Source organism: Vipera berus, assembly GCF_964194415.1.
Source record: "Vipera berus genome assembly, chromosome: 3".
NCBI classification, from domain to species: Eukaryota; Metazoa; Chordata; class Lepidosauria; order Squamata; family Viperidae; genus Vipera; species Vipera berus.
In genome coordinates, this window is record NC_138204.1 from 95,031,412 (window position 1) to 95,047,350 (window position 15,939).

Sequence of the window (15,939 nt, forward strand, 5' to 3'; positions counted from 1 at the left end):
CCGGCGGACGAAAGACCGGCCATAGCAACATGGCCAGTTACTAGGCTGCAGACAGCCGAAGTCACACTTACCACCAGGCAACATTAAAGCAGTGTGGAAGAGACTGGGTAAGATTCCTCTCTTATACCTCAATCTTCTTTTTACCTAAAAGAGCTGCTAAGTACCGTTTACCCCTGTGGAGAGGGAGGGGGAGTTCAACCCTCCCTTCAAAATAGCGGTGACCATGCCTCCAGGGGTGTTTTTTAAAAAAAATGAAAAAATGATTTGGACCTCAACTAGAACTTTATAATTTGTGAAATAAAAGCTTTGGACTACCTACTCCTTATTTCCTACTTTTATTTGAAAATCTGGCTCTGCTCTTCTAAAATAGAAAAAATAAATTGGAAAGAGATTAACAGACAGTTCCCGAAAAGAAAAGAATTTTCTAAGCACTTGGGGGACACTCGGTGGCTAAACCTGAAATTGCAACCTGACATTCTAAAAAAAAAAAGGAAAGAGAGAGAAGAGACTTGGCCGATGCCCCAGAAAAACAAGATAAGACTAACCTTGAATACCAGATGTGAGACTCCACTATGGAAGAAATACAAAAACAAATCTATGCTATGATGAAAATAACCTACCAAACTTATCATTTCCTTTCTACAGCTGGTGATGAAATACAGAAAACTACAGCAGGGCTTTTCAACCTTTTCACCCATTGTACCACTTTTAGGGTAAGGTACTATCCAAGTACCACCAGTCGCCCAGCAAGGTGTAAAAAACTTGACCCTTTCTCTTTCCTTCTTTCCTCACCTTTCTCCCTCTCTTTTCCCTACTCGCTCTTCTTCCTTGCTTTCTGTCACATTTCTCTCTTCCCTTTTCTTTTCTTCCCTTTTTCATCTATTTATTTATTTTCCTTCCCTTCCCCATCCACATACTTTCCCTTTCCCTCCCTCCCCATCTGGTCAGCCAGTAAAATTGTCTGACAGATCCTTTACTACCTGACAGGTAGAGACTCAGGGCTGCTCCTCTTTTTGACCCTGGCTGGGAAAAGTGGTGTGTGTGAGAAAGAGAGAGAGGGAAAAAAATGGGAGTCGGGTGCAGGATGCATCTCCCCACTCTGGAGAGCCCAGCTTTCCCCAGTGCGTTGCTCCCAGCCTGCCGCGCTGACTCTGGACCCTCCGCGGAAGCCAAGAGGACCAGGAGCGAAAACGTGGCTTTGGCCGGGGAGTTCAAGGAAAGGGTGCCTGGAAGCGCTCCGGGGGCGAAGAGCTGGAGGGCTTCCCCAAGGGCATCTGGCCCGGACCTCCATCGGGGGCGGCATGCTCTGGCTTCTGGGCTCGGTTGGCAGAGGGCGAGCGGTGCCCGCAGGCCACCTGGTACTCCCACCTGCGCCAACCGACGAGTGCAGGTAAGCAGAGCCAGGCAGCCGCCTCCCCCTGCCATACCCGGTGCCTCCCCTACGTGGCCACGAGGGAGAGGCGCCTGCCCACTTACCCGCCTCACCAGGCAGCAGCTGCTGATGGGGAGGAGAAGCCAGCCAGTTGAGGGTCTGCTGGATGTCGCAACACCGCCTCCTTCCTGTCCTCCATCCCCTCCTCTCTTTGGGCTCTCCAAGGCTTTTCAGAGACCTATGGCCCCATCCTCAAGACAGCCATGACGAGGGGCAGTGAGCGGGAGAGAAAAGTTCTAATCTAGAGGTGGGCACATGTGTCACCAAATTCGCCGTGCACCTCCGCAACTTGCTCGGCAATGAAACGCTCCGTTCAGCTTCCTCCTTCAGGCAACACCTGCTGCTGCAGCAGTGGCCAAGGGAGGGCCGGCTTCAGTATTTCCTGTGGAAATCCCAGAGCATTCAGCTCCTCCTCTCGATTCCTCCCCACTGAGGGAGGGAGGGAGGAAGGAGCAGAGCTGTTGGCTGCTGTCACTTCTCCCTTCTGCATCTGACCACCGCCCCCCTCCCCAACCTCCTTGTGGCTTTCTGCCGCTTGGCTGTGCTGTCCCAGCGTGGCCACCCCCGGCCTCCAGGAGCAGTGTTCTTCTGAACCCACTTCTGAACCGGCCGATCTCTCCCAGCCCAACCCCCCCCCTTCACCAGCCACCAGGTAGAAAAGTTGGGCCGAGGCCAGGCAAAGGTTGCAGGCGCTTCTCTGCAGGGCATGTCAGCCATCGGAACTGCATCACCTGTGCTCCCCCTCCCCTGGCCGCTGCTCCGGCTCTGGGGCTGCCTACGGACTTACCTACTCTGCTTTGTGCCCCTCCGGTGAGGAGAACAGGGGAAAGGTGGCGAGCCTGGAACCAGCCCTGACCGCTCTGGAGGGCTCCTGGTGTTCCGCTGGCCTCCTTACAGCAGCTCCAGCCAGCGAAGAGAGCAGGAGGGGGGCGGAGAGTGGAATGCCAGAAGCCCTCCGGAGCCTTTCTCCCATTTCCCCATTCTCACTGCCTGGGGTCGCCACCAGGAGGGGAATCCCATTGGCGTTCTTATGGCTGCAGGCATGGACCTCCCTGCAGTGGAGACCTCGCAGAAACCCCGCTCAAGGAAAGGCGGGGCTTCCTTCTTTCGGCAAGTGCAAAAGACATCTGGACGGAAAAAGCCTAGCCAGGTTCTGCCAGCCCCCACCCGTGCCCAGATGCCCTCACCACCCCCAAGCATATTTTTTTATTAGCCTGCTTTCAGCTACATTCCATTTCTCCACTTCTCTGCCTTCGCCATGTTTGTGGGACTATCGGTAAAAAAGAAAAAGTTCCATGAGACTTTCTAACTTCTCGCGAGATTAGAAAGTCTCATGGAACTTTTTTTGTCCCACAAACACGCGGCTGAGAAGCGAATGGAGAAACGGAATGAAGCTGAAAGCAGGTTAGTAAAAAAACGCTTTTTACTTTTTTGTTGCTGTTTACTTTTTTTTTACAGTGCTGTTCAACCAGTCCTATGCGTACCACCAGCCAGGTGCTCACGTACCACTAGTGGTACGCATACCACCGGTTGAAAAGCCCTGCTCTACAGAGTCACATACTAAAGATTTTCAGAGTTAGCGTAAGAAATAATATCCATGTGGATAGTTTCTCAAGATACTTGCTTCCTTCCTACATTTTTTTTGCCTTAAACAAATATCATTTAGCTAGGACTATTCCAAACCAGGGGTTGCCACAACAGCGTTCCATGCACCTTTGGCGTCTAGTCATGCCAACCACATGACCACGGAGACGTCCTCGGACATGCGCTGGCTCTTCGGCTTTGAAACGGAGATGAGCACCGGCCCCTAGAGTCGGAAACGACTAGCACACATGTGCGGGGGAACCTTTAAAGGTAAAGGTAAAGGTTCCCCCGCACATGCGTGCTAGTCGTTTCCGACTCTAGGGGCCGTTTCAAAGCCGAAGAGCCAGCGCTTGTCCGAGGACATCTCCGTGGTCATGTGGCCGGCATGACTAGACGCCAAAGGCGCACGGAACGCTGTTACCTTCCCACCGTAGTGGTCCCTATTTTTCTACTTGCATTTTTACGTGCTTTCGAACTGCTAGGTTGGCAGAAGCTGGGACGAGTAACAGGCGCTCACTCTGTTACGCGGCACTTGGGATTCGACCCGCCAAACTGCCGACCTTCCGATCGACAAGCTCAGCGTCCTAACCCACTGAGCCACCGCGTCCCTTGGGGGAACCTTTACCTTTACCTATTCCAAACCAGTGGCCTATAAGTTGTGCAGTTAAATGGCTTTAGGTTTTGTGAAAACGTGTTGAACAAATCTTTTGAAATACTGACTAAAATTATCTCTGTTTGGTTTTATGGCCATCCAAAGGGCCTTGCTGCTTTCATGAGAACAATGAAATCATATTACAATCTATGCCCTTTGGGGGAACAAGTATAACACCATAATGCATCAAAAAGGGGCTTACACTGTCTTGTTGGTTCTGCAAATTCCATTGCTTCATCTACTTTATAATAGTAATGGTAACAATAAAATTTAAGGCATACAAAAATGCAATTAGCAAATTCAGCTTTCAGTGTAACATAAATATTAACAAACCATATTTTCTCAAAAGTTAAAAATACGAACTGCCTGCCTAAAATTGTTTGAAGGTTGCATCATTTTCAAAACAACATGAGAAATCCGTGTTGGAATTTTTCTCAAAAAGATGTTCAAAATGAGGAAATCCAGAAGGAGCAAAGTCACTACAGCATCTAAGTAGCAATGCTTGGGTTGAATTAATTGCCAAGAACCGTTCTGAGGTAAATTAAGGTTAATGTTATTTTTATAAAGTGCTACAACAGAGCCTAACAAATCCAAAGAGAAGCACATTCTAAAATTCTCATTTAATTTATAGGCCAAGCTAAATAATCAAAGAAGTTTGGAAGTGAAGAAAATTCATAATTCACAGCAGGGTGTTGTACTTTGTGCATGAAAATTTCAATGGGTGATTCTGCCAAATAAAGTTGTTTAGTACTAATAATTTACTGCAAATAATATGAATAAAAACAAGTCTTTGAAATACAGCTTAACTTCAAAATTCAGTTCACATTAATAATATAGTTCTATAAGGAAATTTTGGACCATTTGCCTAGGTTTTGCTTCCAACTAAGAAATTATCTAGGAATTACTATGCTGAGATGAAAGAATCAATGCAACCTAAAAAAACACATGATCTAGAGGTTAAATATAGTGGGGTCCAGATGACTTAACTTACAACCACAATTGAGCCCCAAATCTCTGTTGCTAAGTGAGATAAATTTATTAACTGAATTGTGCCCCATTTTACGACCTTTGTTGCCACATTTGTTAAGTGAATCACTGCCGTTGTTAAGTTAGTAACATGGCTGTTAGGTGAATCTGGCTTCCCCATTGACTTTTCTTGTCAGAAGTTCGCAAAAGGTGATCTCATCGCCCTGGGGCACTGCAACCGTCATTAATATGAGTCAGTTGCCAGGCATCTGAATTTTGGTCACGGGACCAGGGGATGCTACAACAGTCATAAGTGTGAAAACCTGTCATAAGTTACTTTTTTCAGTGCCATTGTAACAGAACGGTCAGTAATGAAGAGAAGGACGAGGGATGTCATGATAGCAGCGTTCCAATATCTCAGGGGTTGCCACAAAGAAGAGAGGGTCAACCTATCCTCCAAAGCACCTGAAGGCAGGACAAGAAGCAACGGATGGAAACTAGTCAAGGAGAGAAGCAACCTAGAACTAAGGAGAAACTTCCTGACAGTTAGAACAATTAACCAGTAGAACAACCTGCCTCCAGAAGCAGTGGATGCTCCAACACTGGAAGTTTTTAAGAAGAGACTGGACAGCCATTTGTTTGAAATGGTACAGGCTTTCCTGCCTGAGCAGGGGGTTGGACTAGATGACCTCTAAGGTCCCTTCCAACTTTATTATATATTATACTATTTATAACATACATTACATTACATGAATGCTTGTAAGTTGAGGACTACCTGTGTGCATTTCTCCAAGATGCAAAACACTGAAAGCCCATAATATCTCAAAATTCACCTTCAGAAATTATTTCAAAAGTGCTCAAAACATTCTTAGAAATTATAGCAACTGAATTCCATCCATTTGAATTTAAAGGGTTTTACATTAGTTAAGATGCTAATATTATCAAAATCTGGATAGTTAGAATTGCATTCAACTTCTGCCTGCAATTAGTGCAGGTTCGCATCCCACCAGGCTCAAGGTTGACTCAGCCTTCCATCCTTCCAAGGTAGGTAAAATGAGGACCCAGATTGTTGGGGACAATTAAGCTGACTTTGTAATAATGCCGCTTGGGGTGTGTGTGTGAAAGCCCTAATAAGCAGGCATATACATAGAATGAAGGCTACTGCTAAGCTTGTAAGCCGCCCTGAGTCTTCGGAGAAGGGCGGGATATAAATGGAATTTTTAAAAAAAGAATAAATTGTAATAAAGCAGCAGTGAAAATCTCAGTGTCTACCTTGGCTGTTGGAAGCCACTTCAGCTACAAACGCATGAGTGAAGTGACAATAGCTTATGAGAAAGTGAGGTGTAGCAGCTTCAGTGTGTTGTTGTACCCTTGCACTTAGAAGCAAGACACTGGTGCATCCAAGCCTCAAATGAAGTGAAATGTCCCTTTGAGGATTTGTACCAACCTCAAGCCTACATTTGGATATGAGACAATAGTTAGGATAGGATCCAATCTTTTTGGGGAAGGGCTGTGATATAAAATCTTATTAAAATCTTCACAACTGAAGTTAAGAAGAGTTTGTTACAGCAACCAACAATTTATCAGTCAATTTCACAAATTGATCTGTGCTATCCACTATTTCTTGAGAAAGGACTCAGAACTGTGATAGCTGTGGGAGTTTCACATTCCATAAAAAATATTTTTAACAAATGTTTATAGGACTATACTGTCCAGTAATTACTTCAGATAAAAAATATATATATTGCTCAGTGTTTTTAACATCTAAACACTAGTAACATGGTAGACTTCTCATCATATTTCCCGGATTTTTTCCTAATACAATTTAATAAAAATTCTGCTTTGAAAATACAAAGCTTATTAATAATTCATACTCACTTAGACTCTATGACTTGTACTTTGCCCATTACCAAATTCAAGGCAAGAAAGAAATGAAGCTACCTAATTTGCTCCTTGCTAATTTTGCACCTTTGTTATGCTCATGTTTTCTTTAATACACGCTTCCTTGACAATTGTTACTTGCCTGGAGAAGTGGGAGGGGACGTATGCTTGTGCCTTTAAAAGTTCTTAATTAATTGTATTTACTTCTGAGCATTCAAGTAGAACTATTTTTTTTAACTATGGAAAGCAGCCCTTACAGAATTGCTGAATGAACTGAAAATATTTCACCCAGAAGTAAACACACCAGGAAATTCAGCGGAAGCAGAGAGAGGGAGTGACAAAATCCTGACATTGCCAATAACAGCCTTGTCAAAAATTACAGTCTTGACGCCATTAATTTCTCCCAACTTGTCTTTATAATGAAGCTTGAACATTTCTCTGTAGGAGCCCATGACTGAGACGAGAGCTGAAACTGAGCCAGATTTTGTGCCTGAGATGCCAAACGTTCACATTTTTTAGACATATAAACCAATAAAGCTAAAAAAAAAATCATATCGGCACTACCTTTTTTTTTCTCCCAAGCTGGAAAAGATTCAGTAACAAAATGCCCAAAAAGCTTTGTCAAAGGAAAAAGAATTATCTTGAGTTAATTCACCATTTAGAGGAAAGGAAAAAGGCAGATATCCCAAGGCTAAATTAACTACTTTAAAATCATTTACCCCCCCCTTCTCCATCATAATGATAAGGGAAGGAAGGGGAAGGGAACTACAAATCTCATCACTTCTGGGCTACAGGAGATGGCACAGGTGGTTGCCCCATGTCAACAACACCATCTGATGTGTAAATCATTTAAATTATCAAGTACAATCAGTGCTAATTGATGCATTTCTGATGAAATAAGGCACAATGACAAGCTTACAGAAAGATTTTAACCTTAACTACCTCTAGCTATGCAGACAATTGCAGGTGGAGATAAGACAGGTGTGGTCTTGAATGGCTCCAAAAAGAGATAGTTAAAAACACACCAGTCTATCAATTGAGTCTTCATTAGTATCACTTAGGGTCACCTGGGGCCCTAAGAAAGAAAATAAAGTCCCCGCGTTCACATAATTACCTCATCGCTTGTAATTCGTATAAGAAAAAGAAGGGGCCTAACTACAATGTATAGATACTTAACCATAATTTGTTCCATTAATTTTCTGTGACACACTGACCACACAGAGTGGGTTTGCATGTGCAAGACTGACTAGGGCTTTTTTTCTCATAGAACGTCCAGAACGGAGTTCCTGCACCTTTTTGGATGAAACCTTGTAGGGTAGGCAAGGTGGGTTGTATGACGTATGTGAGTTCCGGCACCTTTTTTTTTTTAACAAAAAAAGCACTGGTTGTAACCCACTGTGTCATATGAATATAGCCTAAAGATAATACATAATTAAACCTTAATAGTGAAAATGAGTACAAATGACATGTATTCAGATGTCAAAGCCTTTTATCAAGTTACAGGAAATAGTTAACTCTATGTCTTGCTAGTGAGAAGAAGCATCTGATATAAATACTCAGAATTTGTCTGTCTTTCTTTCTGTCTACTCAGAACTTGTCTGTCCCTGGTCAAGGGAGAGAATATATAAATTTGGGGGCCCTAAGCTGAAAAACAGAATATCTAGGTCTAAATTAAAAAACAAAAAGTTCCATGCAGCTGATTCCCTCCTGAACATGAAAACTTTATAAAATTCCACTTCATTTAGGCAAACTTTTGGATTCAAACAATATAGCCCCAAGATTCAGATATGGGACCAATGGGACTAGAAAGTCATAACAACAACCCATTTAAAACATGACAGATGTTCATTGCCCTAAGTTTGTATCTTTTTTTTATTCATTGCATTGTTATAGAACTTAGCACATAGAAAGTCACTTACCATGAGTGATAAGATCTATGAGAATAACCATGGTCAAAAGGAAGATGATTCAGAATTTTTCATTCCAGCCCTACTATGTCCCATCTACCAAGGAATTAATTTTAATTTTAATTTTATTAAATTTATATACCGTCCTTTCCCGAAGGACTCAGGGCGGTTTACAGGGTATTTAAAATCAAACAGTACAAAATACAAAAGTTAAAAAAAAACAATTAAAAAAGATTAAATTATCCCTTAACTAAAAACCTCAGTTAAAAATTCTCAGCCTGGGCCGGAGAGCTCAAAGAGCCAGGTCTTCAGGTCCCGACGGAATGAACGAAGGTCAGGGGCGGTCCTAAGCTCCACGGGCAGCTGGTTCCAGAGGTCAGGCGCACCCACAGAGAAGGCCCTCCCCCTGGGTGTTATCCGCTGGCAATCTTTTACCGGCGGCACCCTGAGAAGACCCTCCCTGTGCGAGCGCACTGGACGAAGGGAGTTTGATGCTGGCAGGAGGTGTTCCCTCAAGTATCCCGGACCCAGGCCATTTAGGGAAAACTAACATTCTTTATTTCTTTTACTCTAATTTTTCTGAATTGAAGATTAGTCTTCCATTTCAAACAGGCTACCATAACTGGATATAAAAATTGGGATAACTATAAGAGTACTGTAAATAGATACACAAGCTGGCATATAAGATCTAGATCTCAATGAAGACCAGCCATAACTTTAATCACTGTTCATTTCAATCCAAACAGATCCAGATAAGCCACTTCCTATAGAATCCTCTGCAGGTAATCACCTGGTGGAACAGAGAAAGTTTCTGCTACTTTTTAAGAAGTTATGTGATGAATGATGTCTCATATTATTGTCAGTAATGGATAAGCTTCTGGGAATTGGAATCCAACTACATTTGAGAAATTCCCTAATAAGCCTCTGTAATAAATTATAGTTGAATTGAAGTTTTGCAAAGCAACTGTTACTCCGCCAGGCATATGGTAGGCTACTGTGTAGAAATGTATATTTTCAAGAAAAAACAATATTTCACAACTATCAGAATTTTAAGAGCTGCTATAATTTTCCTGTAACAGCTTACACAAACGTGGAATTTTGGGTCTTTCTACTGTTTATCTTTCTCTCTCCCCCCTTTTATCCCCTCTTTTTGGCTGCATACAATTTGGCTTCCTATTTATAGTTTGTATGTCTCTGAAAACATTAAATTAACTTTTGGATGAAGGTTATGTTTAGATTTTAGTCTTTGTTGTTGTTGTTAGCTGCAAAGTTGTGTCCGACCCATCGCGACCCCATGGACAATTTTTTTCCAGGCCTTCCTGTCTTCTACCATCTTCTGGAGTCCATTTAAGCTCACGCCTACTGCTTCAGTGACTCCATCCAGCCACCTCATTCTCTGTTGTCCCCTTCTTCTATTGCCCTCAACCTTTCCCAGCATTAGGCTCTTCTCCAGTGAGTCCTTCCTTCTCATTAGGTGGCCAAAGTATTTGAGTTTCAACTTCAGGATCCGGCCTTCTAAAGAGCAGTCAGGGTTGATCTCCTCTAGGACTGACCAGTTTGATCGCCTTGCAGTCTAAGGGATTCGCAGGAGTCTTCTCCAGCACCACAATTCAAAGGCCTCAATTCTTTGGCGCTCAGCCTTTTTTATGGTCCAACTTTCACTGCCATACATTGCAACTGGGAAGACCATAGCCTTGACTATACACACTTTTGTTCACAGGGTGATGTCTCTGCTTTTTAGTGTGCTGTCTAGATTTTCCATTGCTTTCCTCCCCAGGAGCAAGCATCTTTTAATTTCTTGCTACAGTCCCCATCTGCAGTGATCTTGGAGCCCAGGAAAATAAAATCTGTCACTACCTCCATTTCTTCCCCATCGATTTGCCAGCAATTGAGAGGGCCAGATGCCATGATCTTGGTTTTCTTAATATTAAGTTTCAACCCAACTTTTGCACTCTCCTTCTTCACCCGCAACAAGAGGCTCTTTAGTTCCTCTTCACTTTCTGCCATTAGAGTGGTATCATCTCCATATCTTAGGTTGTTGATATTTCTCCCGGCAATCTTAATTCCAACTTTTGATTCATATAGCCCTGCCTTTCTCCTGATATACTCTGCATATAAGTTAAATAGGCAGGGCGACAGTATACAGCCTTGCCAGACTCCTTTCCCAATTTTGAACCAATCAGTGGTTCCATGTCCAGTTCTCACTGTTGCTTCTTGACCTGCATATAGGTTTCTCAAGAGACAAATAAGATGGTCTGGTACGCCCATCTCTTTAAGAACTTGCCACAGTTTGTTATGATCCACACAATCAAAGCCTTTAGCATAGTCAATGAAGCAGAAGTAGATGTTTTTCTCGAATTCCCTAGCTTTCTCCATGATCCAGCATATGTTGGCAATTTGATCTCTAGTTCCTCTGCCTCTTCGAAATCCTGCCTGTACTTCTAGTAGTTCTCAATCCACATACTGCTGTATTCTAGCTTGTAGGATTTTAAGCATAACTTTACTAGCATGTGAAATGAGTGCAATGGTGCGATAGTTTGAACATTCTTTGGCACTGCCTTTCTTTGGAATTGGAATATAAACTGATCTTTTCCAATCCTGTGGCCACTGTTGAGTTTTCCACATTTGCTGGCAAATTGAGTGTAGCACTTTTACTGCATTGTCTTTTAAGATTTTGAATAGCTCAGCTGGAATACTGTCACCTCCACTAGCTTTGTTGTTGCTCAGCTTTCCTAAGGCCCATTTCATTTCACATTCTAGGATGGCTGGCTCGAGGTCAGTGACCACCTCATCGTAGTTATCAGAGATGTTAAGCTTGTTGTTGTATAGTTCTTCTGTGTAATTTTGCCACCTCTTCTTAATCTTTTCTGCCTCTGTTAGGTCCCTGCCATTTTGGTCCTTGATCATGCCCATTTTTGCATGAAACGTCCCCTTCATCTCTCCAATTTTCTTGAAGAGATCTCCAGTCCTCCCTATTCTATTGTTTTCTTCTATTTCTTTGCACTGTTCATTTAAGATGGCATTCTTATCTGTTCTAGTTATTCTCTGGAATTCTGCATTCAATTGGGTGTATCTTTCTTTTTCTCCCTTGCCTTTCGCTTCCCTCCTGTCCTCAGCTATTTGCAAAGCTTCCTCAGACAGCCGTTTTGCTTTCTTGCATTTCTTTTTCTTTGGGATGGTTTTAGTTGTTACTTCTTGTACAATGTTGTGAACCTCTGTCCATAGTTCTTCAGGCACTCTGTCTATGAGATCTAATTCCTTAAATCTATTTGTCACCTCTACTATATATTCGTCAGGGATATGATTTAATTCATACCTGAGTGGTCTAGTGCTTTTCCCTACTTTCTTCAGTTTAAGCCTAAATTTTGCAACGAGAAGCTCATGGTCAGAGCCACAGTCAGCTCCTGGTCTTGTTTTTACTGACTGTATAGAGCTTCTCCATCTTTGGCTGCAGAGCACATAGTCAATCTGATTTCTGTGTTGACCGTCTGGTGATGTCCATGTGTAGAGCCGTCTGTTGGGTTGTTGGAAAAGAGTGTTTGCTATGACCATCGTATTCTCTTGACAAAATTCTATCAGCCTGTGCCCTGCTTCATTTTGTACTCCAAGGCCAAACTTGCCTGTTATTCCGGTTATCTTTTGGCTTCCTACTTTAGCATTCCAATCCCCCATGATGATAAGGACATCATTTTTTGGTGTTAATTCTATAAGGTGCTGTAGGGCTTCATAGAACCGGTCAATTTCATCCTCTTCAGCACCGGTGGTTGGAGCATAGACCTGGACTACTGTGATATTGAATGGTTTGCTTTGGATTCGAACTGAGATCATTCTGTCATTTTGGGGATTGTATCCCAATATTGCTTTTCCTACTCTTTTATTGACTATGAAGTCTACTCCATTTTTTCTGAGGGATTCTTGCCCGCAGTAGTATACCTGATGGTCATCTGAATTAAATTCACCCATTCCTGTCCATTTTAGTTCGCTGATTCCTAAGATGTCGATGTTCAGTCCTGTCATCTCTTGTTTGACCTCGTCCATCTTGCCTTGACTCATGGATCTTACATTCCAGGTTCCTATGGAGAAAAAAATCTTTACAGCATCGGACTTTCCTTTCACCACCAGACACATCCACAGCTGAGCGTTCTTTCGGCTTTGGCCCAGTTGCTTCATTCTTTCTGGTGCTATTAGTACTAGCCCTCTGCTCTGCCCCAGTAGCATATTGGACACCTTCCAACCTGAGGGGCTCATCTTCCAGCATCATATTTTTTTGCCTTTTGGTACTGTCCATTTTTTTTTATTTATTTATTTTTTTTTATTTTTATTTTTATTTTTTATTACATTTATATCCCGCCCTTCTCCGAAGACTCAGGGCGGCTTACAAGCTTAGCAGTAGCCTTCATTCTATGTATATGCCTGCTTGTTAGGGCTTTCACACACACACCCCAAGCAGCATTATTACAAAGTCAGCTTAATTGCCCCCAACAATCTGGGTCCTCATTTTACCTACCTCGGAAGGATGGAAGGCTGAGTCAACCTTGAGCCTGGTGGGACTCGAACCTGCGCTAATTGCAGGCAGCTGGTGTTACTTAAGGAGGCATTAGCCCACTGCTCCACCAAGGCTTTCATGGCAAAGATACTGGAGTGGGTTGCCATTTCCTTCTCCAGTGAATCACATTTTGTCAGAACTCTCTGCTATGACCTTTCCGTCTTGTGTGGTCCTGCATGGCATAGCTCATAGCTTCATTGAATTATGCAAGGCCCTTTGCCATGACAAGGCAATAATCCATGAAGGGGTAGATTTTAGTCTACGGGAACATTAAATAAATCCCTTGGAATTTAATTTAGATTTATCCCCATAATGGGGTAAAGGGGCTTGTGTGTTATTTTCCTAAGACAAAATATGCCAAAAATGGTGGTTTTTCATCTTTCAGAGTAATATTAGAAATAAAATTGCAATGAACAATTATACCTTTGGCTTTCATGTCACTTTACATCACTGTATAATCAGTCATGCTCAGAAGCTGGAAGGTAATATTCTAGGTCAGTAGCTTTTGCCTCTAGTCTACCTTAATTGTCTATTTTGACAATTAAATCTTAAACAAGAAAAATTCTAATGAAGGCACGGTTAGTAGAGATTCATGACCTACTGCATCATTACTGATTGGATTATGAATTAGCCTCTTCCATAACTCCAGGCCAACTATGTACTGTATGTCCCAACATTGCTTCAGAATGGAAATTCAGTTTGCATCCTTTGATAACCATAGCATCGTCCTCAGAATCAGGATGGATTTACTCATATCCTTTTAAACTTGTTCAGTAACTGTAATTTAAGCAGATTAATTGATCTGATGTTTAGTAAAGGTCCTTCCAGACAAATAACTCCTATCTCTGCCCAATATTAATAAGCTGCTTTTTCCCCTTAATGAAATTTTTAGAGAAATATTTCAAGGAAAAAAGAAGGGCTACTTTATTAATTAAACAGGACAAAATTGTCATTTAGAAACGCCAAATATAGGCAAAGCCACTCTGATAGGAAGTGGGTGGATGAGGGAGGTGCCTACAGGCTTGCCCTCCAAAAGATGGGGAGGGGGGAGGGATCCCAAATGTCAAAATATTCAAGTTGCAGCTCCAGAGAAAACCCCACACAACTATTTCCCCAGCTTTTCTTCTGATCTTCTGAATCAGTTAACCTGAAGAATTAATCCAGCAGCCAGAAGTTGCATAACATTGTACCAGTTATTACTGGATGGGTTGAGTCTCTGCAGACAGGGAAATATTTTGAAGGGGTACAAAAAGTGTATAAATGACCAGTTTTTTTCCTGCTGAACTGGAACAGATCTAGTGAAACTATACTTATATTACTGATATGAGAGACATCGTGGTGTGGGGGGAAAAAGGAAAGAGATAAAAGCTGACATCTGATACTCTGCTAGACCAATTTAGAGAATGGTTATCTTTCAGAGGAACACTGAAGTATATCTAAAGCAGTCAGAATGAATGCTGAAAGACTCTAGGTGGATCATTTTGCCCATAAATTGCAATATTCAACAGTATAAGATTGGGTGTACTAACAAGGTATTGTTTCACATTGTTTTTCTATTTTTATTTTAATGTGTATGGGCATTTTCCTTTTAATCCTACGCTACCCACCCCAAATCACAATCTGTGAATTGAATGCCCATATAATTGCCATGAATAAACTAGTTAAGCAAATGAAGATTCTAGAGCCTTTTAAAAAAACCTCAAATCCTGCATGAGAAGATAATGGAAGAAAATGCTTATATATCAGTAACAGCTTTTAGGGGTTTTAAATTGAAGTCCTTGAGTTTGCTGGGTGAGATTAATTAGATCTTAATTAGAGATGTGGGAAATTGGGATCATCTATGCACAAGGGGTACACTTTATCATGGCCCTATTTTTGTGGCTGAATTAAAATTCATCTCAGTACTTCAGATTGCCTAAGAATTTGACAGTATAGGATGAAGTGATCCATGTTTGCTTATCTGTGCAAGTATGTGTTTGTGCTATTCCTAAGTAGAAATTTCCTTACCACCAAGAGGCAACTAGACTTTCTTGTCTATTTTTACTTGAGATGTTTCACTTCTCATCCAAGAAGCTTCTTCAGCTCTGACTGGATGGTGGGGAATGGAAGGATTTATATTCCTTGCAGACAGCTGGTCATTTGCATCCTTTGACCCCTCTTTCAAACCAATGGTCCTCTCTATCCAAAATGTGGACTTTGCTGTATTTAATTTATCTTTATCTTTTAAATGCAGACAGACTGCTGAATCTTGTCCTGATGGGTTTGTTCTCCTATGTTGTGCCATGTGTTTATGAAATGGTTGCTTTGTTTCCCCAATGTACAGATCTGCACATGTCTCACTGCATTGTACTGCATCTACCACATTGCTTAGTTTGTGTCTGGGTGTTTTATCCTTGGGGTGGACAAGCTTCTGCCTTAGTGTATTCTTGGGTTTAAAGTGTGCCCATACTGTATGCCTCTTGAAAAAATACTTTTGTGACAACCATAACCTGGATGACTGAGAATCTCCATAGACATTTCCCAATTAGTAATTTCAGCGGCCAATTTGCCATGGCCAATTCCCAGTGGGATAACTCACCATGGCCAATTCCCAGTGGGATAACTCGCCATGGCCAACTCAACACAGGACAACTCACTGTGGGACAAGAACTACACCAATATAGAAGAAATAGTGGAACAGAATGATTTTAAAAAGATGCCAAATGAGGGACAAAATAAAATGTGAATGACAAAAATTAAAATATTTTTTAACTATTTTAAGCAATTAAATTGAATTGTTGAATTGCCCTGTCCTATGCCCAGCTGTCCCATGCTGAGTTGGCCATGGCCAGTTGGCACATTCCAGCTCACTTTACCACTGGGGCACCCAAGCCTTTCCAGCAGCCATGTAGCCATTTGCCAATCCCACACACACACAAGATTTCTTTGTGAAGAATGGAGTTGTGCTTACATATTCTAAGGTGAGTTATAG